Genomic DNA, 10032 nt, shown 5'->3' on the forward strand with positions numbered 1-10032 from the left:
GGAAATGGAAAGCACATGATATTTTACAGTGTGTGTGGGGGAGGCTTCTGTGCAATTGCATGTAACATTGTCTTCATAAACACCTGTGAGCTACTATTATATTATATTATATTATATTATATTATATTATATTATATTATATTATAGTTGTAAAATATTTAGTCAACATTAGAAAGTTTGTAATAAATATTATATCGACCCAACGGCGCACTTTCACGAGCTGCTCCACTCTCCTTTTTTCGCCCACATCAAACACATCCCCCACTGTTAGACAAGTTGAAATTTCAACAGACTATCAATTACTGTCATGAATGCTAATTTTGGCAATTGAACCGACTATTGTGCATATGACTTACAAAATGAATGCTTTGGAGAGATCAATGTCTGGACTTAGAATTTCTTACTAATACGTTTATATCGGCAAGATCTATTTATTTGGAAAATGTGCTAAATGTTGGCTCATTGTGCTAAGTGTAGGTTGCTAACCATTTGCAAAGATGGACTGAGACACTTGAGATATATACTTATAAGAGATTTGCAGTTTTATGAAATCAATGAGAAATACATTTTTGTTGGGAACAATTACAGAGTGGTTTGGGGATTGGCCATGTTATTTGAGAATGTCATTTCTGTTACACGAAATGACACAAACCAATGGAGAAAACTGTAATTCAATAAAATTGTGATTTTTCAATCAATTCTTAATTTCAACAATTAAAAAAGGAGAGTTGGGATTTTGTGAAATGTAAACACAGGGACATCTCCAGGCTTTTTTCTCAGGGCCGAAGGGAGACTTGACAATACATAGGTGACCTGAGAAAATTTAAAAATATATTAAATACTATTTATAAGTACATTTTGGAATATCTAATCAAATGTTAGAGGAGCTTAATTGGGACTGTGCAGATTTCTAACCGGGCTATGGCCCCCAGTAGCCCCAGTGTAGCACTCTCCCTGAATGAATATAATAAATAATATTGCAAGGAAACAAAGTCTTAACATTTGGAGAAAATAGCAAAAGTTCAAGAAAATCTGTCATAAGTATGAGAAAGATTTCCTATTGGAATAAATTGGAATTTGGCAAAACTTTTATGGCGGGGGGGGGGGTATTTTATAGTCTCTGGATTTTTATGCTGTGTTGCCTTACTTGCAGAGTATATATAGCTATTGCTAGCATACTAATCACATATGTATTACTTTTTTCTTTGAAAGAATACAATTTTATTAGCACTCTGAGACTTTTTTGGGGGAGTTGGAAACTTTACGACTTTCATTTACAATTTTACTCCTTTTTTCCTCTTATGTGTGGCCCATAGGGTCGGGCAACTAAATATTAATCAGTCAGCAAAAGCATGGACCATTACAAGCTGGCCTCTTAGAAAGCTAATTATCGAACATGTCCTATAAAACAAAGAAGAAAACATTTCAATTCAAGAATGTTTTGGAGAACATGTGAGACTTCCTCTTTCATTTCCTGTACATAATGTTTGGTTGTGGTCATTCGGTCATTCAGCGCTCGCTTTCATGATGCCGCCATTGCTTCAATTCAACCAAATGCTTTTCTTTGGTGGCTCCTCGGCTTCCAAACGAGGAGTGCGACCTCGTCTTTGTATGTGTGTGTGCGTGTGTGTCTTTGGTTTGGAATTTGTTGCTTAGCAACAGCGGGCATGTTACAACACACACAGAGACCAAAAACAGTGATCTGCACCAAAACTAAAACAGTGTTTTTTTGTGTGTGTGTGTTTGTCTGCATCGGTACCTGGCATCCTGCCTTCTATGTGGCCCATGCTGGTCAGAAAGGATACCATCATCGTACTGAGATCAACAAGAAGGAACGCCGGCCTCAGGCTGCATCTTTGGAATGTCAGGTGTCTCGCTTTTGCACTGTGTAAAGAAAGCATATACGAGAAAATTAGAAAAATATTTGATTATATTTCAAAATATCAGTCAGCGGCTCAAATTCAAGGAATGAGTCGAGCTACTGAAGAAAACTGCGCTTGGTGTCTGCTCTTGCTTGATTGGCAGGTGGCTACTTATTCTTTCCCTGGCTGAGACAACGAAGCCCACCAGACGGGAGGATTTCCCGTGCCCGCCGCAAAACAAACACGACGTCCCTTCCCCGTTTGCTTCCTCAGATGAGGTGTGTCGACTCGCCGTTGACTCGCTGACTGACATTTGGTAAGAAGATGACACACGGGCGGTGGCTGATATGGCCATCCGCACATTGGTCCACGCGACTAATAACAAACATGGCGACCCGTGGGCTCATATTGTGAGACTCTGGCATGGCGTGACACCTGTTTAGCTTATTGCTGACAGAAAATTATACATTAAGGTTGCAAACTAGGGTTTCAAACAAGGGTTAGTGTAGCAGTCCAAATCGGGGTCACTTGGTCCTCACTATGCAGCAAGTACAAGAATGTGTGTGCTTGCGTGCGTGTGTCCACTACTAAGCTGAGCACAGTTTTTCCACTGTTGTACATTTGCTTTACTTACATGGGGAAACCTGTCGCACATACGCACAAATACACGTCGGCACAGAAAGACACACAAACATACACACACGCACACACACAGTGTAAATTCTTCATTCACAGAGGACAGCACTTCCTGACGTTGCATAAGCGCTAAAAAGATGAAGAAGCTGAATGGAAAGTGGTGATAAGCAGTTGGCTGTTGTGTCACAGGTACACAGCCAGCGACCATGAAAGTTCCACAAGTGTTAAAACGGGCAAAACACATCCTGTTAGCACACCAGCCCCCACTCTGAGGGTTGCGTCATCATTGGTGAGCGGTCGGGTCCAGAAGGGATTTCAATCAGAAGGACGCACATTTACAACCTCGCCATTAAATTCAAATATTTATTCTCAACAGTCAATTTTCGACATTTCACAGTTGGCTATATTGTTTTATATTGCATATTTGCATTTTTCCAAAAACTTGCATGTACTAAGGAATGTAAACGAACATTTGGAGCAATACTACATTGTCCTAAAGTTTAGACACGTTTTCTCAATTTAGAAGTTTTATTTTGACTTTTAAATGTTTTTTTTAATAAAAAAAAAAAAATCCGCAATGTAGTGAAGCCGCGATAAACGAAACGCGAAGTAGCGAGGGATCACTGTATTAATTGGGCTGCATTTGGAGATTCAAGCAGCAGCATCTCCAAAAATTTTATAACAGTTGCAGTGGTGCAGATTGATGCTTGTGAGCGTACCGATACTATGGAATCGATACGGCCATCACAACTGCACATACAGTTCCCAAATGCAGCGTTGTGCTTTTTCTTGTTTGCCCAAGACTGATTTTACGGTTACACCGCTACCGCTAGAGCCGAGCTTCTTTCTTTCCCCTGCGCTGTTAAAGCCCAGGAGTAAGCGTTTCCCACTTCCTGCACTGCGCTGAATCAGCCACCAAGAATGTACGAGCACTGACTCACACTTCCTTCTGGACATGACAGCGCTTCCTCTCGCCTGCCAACTGATTTAGCCCCTCTCTCTCTCTCTCTCTTTTCTCGCCCTTCTCTCTTGCCTTCTCTCTCTCCCGTCTCCCTTTCACTCCCCCGCCTGACTTCCTTCCTCAAACAGTTCACGAGGCGACCCAAAGTGGAATAAGTGACTCCCGCTTGTTTGCTGACGGGCCGAAGACCGACGATGCGGAGCGCCGTGGTTAACGGGGGGAATCAGTCACCCGTCGCGGTCATCGAGCGATTGAGTCATTTGAATTTAATTTGTGCCGACTATATTTAGCTTGCGTCTGACCTGATGATCATTCATAGGGCGGCAACAGATGGCTCTCTGTTGCATCGCACGGGCAAACAACCGACACGCCGTCGACGTCCACCGGTTGAACTTGAGTGCGGCCTTCATTGGAAAGCACACAAACAGAACACTTGAATAGTTAATGTACAATGAAGGCATTGATACATAAATTGCGATGCCATAAGGTTCGTTTACCTGGAAACATGGGCTGAATTCGAAATTGAAAGTCGTGTTGATAGAAAACTTTTAAAACTGTTTTTGATGTTCACGAAAAGTGGTTCAGCGGAAACTGCGTTGGATTCACAGAAAAGATTAAATTGTCTTTTTATGCTTACTAAAACATTGATGTCATTCTTTGAAAATGGTTTGTGATTTTGACAAAACACTCATGTTAGGTTCACTGAACTCTAAATTTTCTTCTTTTTTTTCGTGAACAAATTGTCTTCATTGTTCAAGCATCTTCAATGAACTTAATATACTTGATGTCAAATAATGGTAAAATTTACTGACCTCCACCTCTGTGCTAGCCATATATTGAGGTTGACAAAAACACGTATGGTAGATTCATTGAAGATACAAAATTATCTGAGATGTTACAAACCTATCAGGGTCAATGAATAAGCTTCATTGTCCGACGGCCTTTCTGAAAATGTACTTTAGTTTCCTTGAAAATTCTAAGTGGTCTTTTTTTTTTTTTTTTTAAACACAAACATAACGGTTATTGAACATTTTGTATTTCATGCTTGTGAAAACACGCATATTTGGTTCATCATTTATGAAATGCGTTGAGTACTGAATCACACAAACCTTTATGATCGGTTCATTGACGACTCATTGGTTTTTGAAGTTCCCAAAAAACTGCTAGGTCACGGAAGACTTATTATGTAACACATATGCTGATAAAAACAAAAAAAATCTCCCCTGTCTCAAATGAAAAGTAGACCATGTTCCGGACAAGCTTTTTTTGTGTGAGGTCAGTGGAAAGTTTACTTTGTGACAAAGGTGTGCTGGTGTGCTGATTATGCAAACAGAGGACACACACACGCAGACTTACACTTGATACACGCATGCACCTGACTCCTATGTGACGTCACATGTGACAGGTGCCTTTGTAAATATGACCCAAACAGGATTCATGCCTGTGTATATGTGTATGTGTAATATTTACACAAAACAGTGTAGTTGTTAGAGAGTGCATCACGGGTAGCTCCTGATGATGTCACGTCACCATGAGCGAGGAAAATGTTGTGCAACACGTGCGTCAGAGAGGACAACAACAGGTCAGCGGCGAGGGTCTGGCTGAATTGACCAAACAACATCTGTCAGAGGTAGATGACAGACCACGCAGGCAGGGAAGGGGGGCAGGGGGCGGGGGGGTATTTGTTTTCATTACAGACAGTACTTTGCTCCTTATTTTTGATCTTATACTGTATTCGAAAAAATGCGCAGTAGTTTTGAGTGGCCCTCTGTGCAAAACCATCTGACAAGTCTTAGACAATATTTGAAGTACATATACATTTCCGGCAATGCTAGTTCAGATAGTTTATTAATCAGTTTTAGAGTTGTTTGCTTAGTTGTTAAACATTTTAAATATATGGAGTGTTTTTCCAGTGCTGACACTAAGGTTGATGAGACACATTGAAAGATGTCTTAGGTCTGAGTTTGGATGTCTAAAAAGGGATGATTGATGAAAATATGAAAACGAAATAGAAATGTGAAAATGTAACTGTTATGGTTGGTTGAGGAGCATCCTGCATTGTGACCTCTACCGCCCCCATGATTAGGTTATGTTCAGTGAGTCGTTGGAATCGTGGAGTTTCCCTGGCAGTCCAGCCACTGTGGCACCTGCCAGACACGTTTCCGTTACTAACTCATGTCAACAATGTTTTTTTTCCCCAATTTAAATATATTTGTGAGTCACGTCCTAGTCATCATCTTCATATCCCTCACAATGACCTTTCCCCTACTTTCGTGCTGCTACTGCCGGTGCCACGTGTTCTCAACTACATAGACATGTTGGCAAAAAAAAAAAAAAAAAAAAAGCCGCAATGGGCTCACTTCACCACTGGTTCAAATGAGCAACATGAGGCTGATGAATGAGTGAATGAGTCATAAACACTTTTAGGACATGCAGCATGGTGGCCATTTGGGCCACATGGAAACGTATATTTGTTAGTCGTGTGAGCGAGCGCACAGTATGTCACTGCCACCATGTGGCTCACCTCCAGGAAGCTGTCACCTCCTCATACATCCATGTCAACGAGCTATCGTGTGTTTGTAGTATGACGTTAATGTACAGCAAAACCACTGTATACACATGCACACAATCTATCCACCCATCCATCCATTCATCAATTAATTTTCAGTTCAGGATTGTTGGGAGCTGGATCTTGGATCAAAAGGCAGACTATTCCCCTGGACATGGCACATATTGTGATAGACAACGATTCATACTTACATTCACATGCTGGAAGTCGGACAAGAGAAGCTCTACGCCATCTGTGCAACCTACACACAATCGAATGATATTTGTTAGAGTAGAAGGTATGTGTGAAGAAATATAAATATATTTTTGCAGGTATGATCTTCCAAATGCAAACAAAAACACACCTGTGTATAAATCTAAGCAGACATTCATATTCACCAGCAAAAAAATAAAATAATGCTCAAGAAGCTGGTAAAATTCAATTGACCAGACATTTTTTTTTGCATTTCTATCTCATGCACTGATTCACTTGCTAAGAGCCAAGCAGAGTGATCAATAATCACCAGCACCATTTTGCATAATGTCAATCTATAGCTCTATCATTCATATTCAAGAAGCACAATGACGACACGACAATCTTTTACGTGCTCACAAAAGGTTGCTTTTTACGTTGATTTATTCTCGCTTGTATTCAGAGTGTGTTGCGCAAGGTTGATGTATGTGTGCTGTTTATTTCATAAAACCTTGACTGGTATAAAGAAGAACTGCTCGGCCATTGTGTGCTAAAATGTAAAACTATTGAGCAACAATAATAAGTGTGAGGTTTATTTTTGAATTATTGACTGTTTACAGATTTGTCTTCCAATATAAAAGCAGGTTGCTCTTATGCAAAGGACGCGGATGTAATTGCTATGCGGTGTTATGTTTTTAGAGGTGCTGTGGAGGTGGAAGATGCAAAATCAGTCAAAATACCAAATCAAATTAAAAACTGTGAAAAGCTGGGAAAAAAGATCAATGATAAACAGTACAAAAAACTGAATGCATCTCAAGGTAGACACCTCATTGGCTTTGCCTGCAGGATGAGCAGACAGTCATTTAAATGATAAACACAGGTGAAAGAACATAAAGCAATAGAATTAAAAAAAACAACAACAACAAGGCAGCTTGATTGCAAGCAGACGCCCACAAATACCACACTCTATGAAAACATTTCCTTCTGCACATTTTCATCACATGACTCACGTTGCCTCAACTAAAGAATGCATCAATTTAACTTTCATTGAGATAGATATAAAAAAAAATTCCCTACAAAATAAGTCAAAAAATCCAAGTGATGGGTTCAGTCAATGACGTGCTAATCAATTCTTACACATGCGAATTAGCCAAACAATAGCAAAAACTAAATTTCTTTTGAAATGTTTGTAACAATTTGAGCTTTATTATCACTCTCTTCAGAGCAATTCTTTTCTTGACATATCGATGCTGACAACATTGAGTGTGTGTTTGTGCGTGTCCTGCCATACGTGTGTGCATGCAAGAAGATCACAAGATATTCATCAAGTTAACTCCATGCTTCCTGTGACTCACAGCTCCAACAGCTCTTGGACTCATCCGTAAGGAATTTGGGGGACTTTTACCAATGTCCGTGCTTCATTGGCACGCACGCACACACACACACACACAACGGGGGTGACTGAGAGGGACACTTTGAAGACATGTTGGCAGTCAGGACAGTGACACATGCTGCTGCTTGGCTTCATCAAATCCCCTCAGACAGCTCAGTGAACAACTAAAAGACTCCAGACATGTCTTTTTTTTTTTTTTTGTGGTACCAACGTTAGGTGAAAACAAGAAAAGTGTGCTGATATTCAGAGAAAAGAGTGTGATGCAGGAAAGGGCCCAGTTGCTCGTTACAACATCACCAATATAGTTGTTAATCGTGGGGGATACATTTGGTACAATGTTACAAAGCTGCTCCCGATTTGGTTCCGATTTAGAACAAATTGGCATATTTATTTGTGTTCTGCATCAATCATTTTTCTATATCGCGGTTAATTGCCACTTCTGAAGGTCCCAATATGCCGATTATGTTTGCCTTTCAAGGACAAAAATGATTTTGTGTGTTAAAGTTGAACTTGTAATGAGTTGGACAATTACAGTATCAGTAAGATGGCAAAAAGTAAAATATCGAGTAGGTGCTATATGATTAAAAAAAATTTGAGGGCTGAGTTCAAAAATTCAATTAAATTGTGGAGTGACCACGCAGTCCTAATAATGATCACAAGTATGCACTTTCAAAGAATGAGTCAGTAAACCTAACAAGTGGTGGATCCAGATGCACATTCTTCTGCGATCCATCACTTCCACTACTACCACTGCGGTTTATTTGACTGAAAAAAAAGAAAAGAGAAACGCTTGGCGGCGTGTGACTGAAAAAAAATGAGAGCTTTGTATTTCCTCTTCCAAAATCAAACTGCCGATGTTTTTTTTGGGTGAGGGTCAGATCCTGCCTGACTCATACACGTGGAGAGTGAAAACAAACTGAAGAAACAGCACATGAGTCAAATGAGTGACTAAGACGAGTGGAATACTCACACACCTTTGGATGGATCTCCTTTATAACTACAGTGACATCTACTGGTTCACCATGTGGCCTCTGTGTTATCAATTGTGGCATGTTTACATTGGTGGTCATTATTTCGTGCTTCCTGTGGTACACACATGGTCATCACCTGTCCTGGCATACCTTTCTAATCTGTTCCGTTTCCTGTTAGAGAACGTTTGAATGTTTATTGTTGTTGGAATCATTTCCCATATGAGTGGGTGAGCATCTTTCCCCAAAAGACGTATTGTACAGTTTCGCACGTTGCAACTGTTTTTTTTCGGGGTTTGCGTTCACAATATTTACCTTATAATACATTTATTTTGTTTTCTTCAGAAATGAAGCAAAACACACCCCTTCAACATATATGATTCCAGATATGTTCATCAATATATTTGTAAGCACATATATTTTATTTACAATTACCTTACAGGCTGCTTACGGACCACCAGCTGCTGGTTGCTCATCCTTGGTCTAAATCCGCAAGCTTCTAGACTTGATCCCATTCTTCTCTCTCGTCTCATGTTAATGGGGGAAAAATTGGGAATTCAAAAGGGGTCATACATTAATGTCAAGGCGGTTTTCAGTCTGTCAGCTCACCTGTTAGCAGGCCTGCTAATAAATTAACTGTCAAGTGGGGGGGTAGACGGCTGCCTGGCATCCCACGCTTTCTACGCCGCAGCACAATGAACGCAGGAACAATGCACGTCCACAAAAATCACACCTCAAGTTTCGAGAGAAAGGAAAGGAAGTGTGGGATGTAGCGCTCAATGCTCCTGTGAAGAAATTATAATAAATCAGTCAATCAATCAAAGAATTATGCATGCATATTTGCACTTAGGTGCTTGCTCTTACGAGTGGCTTGTCGAACATAAAACACGTGAGGCCTCATTTGCACTTTTCTTCCTGGATGAAAATGGTGGCATGATTAAAACAATATAAAACTGTCTTACATATTAAGTAATTGATCACCGGGATGGCGGCGCGTGCACACGCAGCGGCCACTCTCTGTCCCGTTCGGTGTTTTGTGAGTGTTTACTGAGTGTTTGTCCGGCAGTTTTGTGTGTATTCGTCTCGTGTGATACGTCGTGCTACTAGTGCGGCGGGCATGTTCTGCTCAACATCGGCGGAAGTGGGTTTTATGGCGTTCTAGACTTTGGTGCGGAGAGATTAAGGGCGCTCGGACTGCTTCGTCATGGAGCGACGCCGGACTGGCCTGCTCTTCCTCCCCCGGTTGGACTGCGTCGTGAGCTCGGACTGCTCCGTCCTGGAGCATTGTTGGGATGCGTCGGCAGCGGGTCTGCGAGGCAGCGGAAGAGGGGCCAGCGCGGAGACGTCGGGCCAGGCTTGCGGCCAACCCAGCTCGCCCAGCCGTGCCTTCCATTCTCCTGGCGTACATTCGTTCGCGGGACGACAAGATGGGTTGCGTTCGCCTGATAGGATCCACGAACCGGACAGTGCGT

Source organism: Syngnathus scovelli, chromosome 8, assembly GCF_024217435.2.
Source record: "Syngnathus scovelli strain Florida chromosome 8, RoL_Ssco_1.2, whole genome shotgun sequence".
NCBI lineage: Eukaryota > Metazoa > Chordata > Actinopteri > Syngnathiformes > Syngnathidae > Syngnathus > Syngnathus scovelli.